General features: G+C 40.6%; 1 non-coding gene across 1 annotated transcript; it reads right to left on the bottom strand.

Annotated features, from left to right (window-relative positions):
- Positions 1-365: 365 nt before the first annotated feature.
- Positions 366-472, bottom strand: LOC131232007 (small nucleolar RNA R71). The gene has a single exon (XR_009164616.1). It is a non-coding gene; the product is annotated as a small nucleolar RNA R71 (small nucleolar RNA).
- Between the last annotated feature and the right edge of the window lie 350 nt (positions 473-822).

The following is an 822-nucleotide window of genomic DNA, read 5'->3' as shown; positions in this document are numbered from 1 at the left end:
CACCCCCGCCTTGTACTTTACGAGATTTTCTACAACCGGCGGGAGTGAGTACGCCCTCATGCATGATTTTTCCTGAAAACACAGGATAAATGGACATCAAGCCAGGAGTTATCCAACTCCTTCCCAAATTCCATGGACTTGAATCTGAAAGTCCATATTTACATTTGAAAGAGTTCGATGAGATAATAGCTACATTATGTTTTCCTAATGTATCTGAGGATATAATTAGGCTGAAACTCTTTCCTTTTTCCTTAAAAGAGAAAGCTAAGACGTGGTTACATTCACTACGTCCTAGATCCATTGGCACATGGAACGACATGCAGAGGGAATTCATAAAAAAATTCTTCCCACATCATAAAACGATTACCCTCAGAAAAGCGATCATGAACTTTGCCCAAAAGGAAGATGAAACATTCTTCCAATGTTAGGAAAGGTTCAAAGATTTGGTCAGTTCATGCCCACAACACGGATTTGACACGTGGCGCATTACAAATTTTTTCTATGATAGACTGACATCTTCCATGCGCCAAATGGTCGAGACAATGTGTAATGGAGAGTTCATTAATAAAGATGTCGACGAGGTATGGGACTACCTCGACAGTTTGGCCGAAAAAACACAATCTTGGGACTATTACCCAAAGTCGAACACCACGTCTAGGCCGACTCAATTAAAGGAGAAAGGTGGATTATATCTCTTGAAAGAAGAGGATGATCTCAAGTGTAAAGTGACTACGCTCATAAGGAAAGTTGAGGCCATGGAAGGAAAGAAGGATAAGGTCAATGAAATTGTTTGCGGCATCTGTGATTGCAACATTCACACAA

The sequence above is a fragment of the Magnolia sinica genome, chromosome 17 (genome assembly GCF_029962835.1).
Source record: "Magnolia sinica isolate HGM2019 chromosome 17, MsV1, whole genome shotgun sequence".
In the NCBI taxonomy this organism is placed as follows: Eukaryota; Viridiplantae; Streptophyta; class Magnoliopsida; order Magnoliales; family Magnoliaceae; genus Magnolia; species Magnolia sinica.
This window is presented reverse-complemented; position numbering and strand designations above follow the sequence as displayed.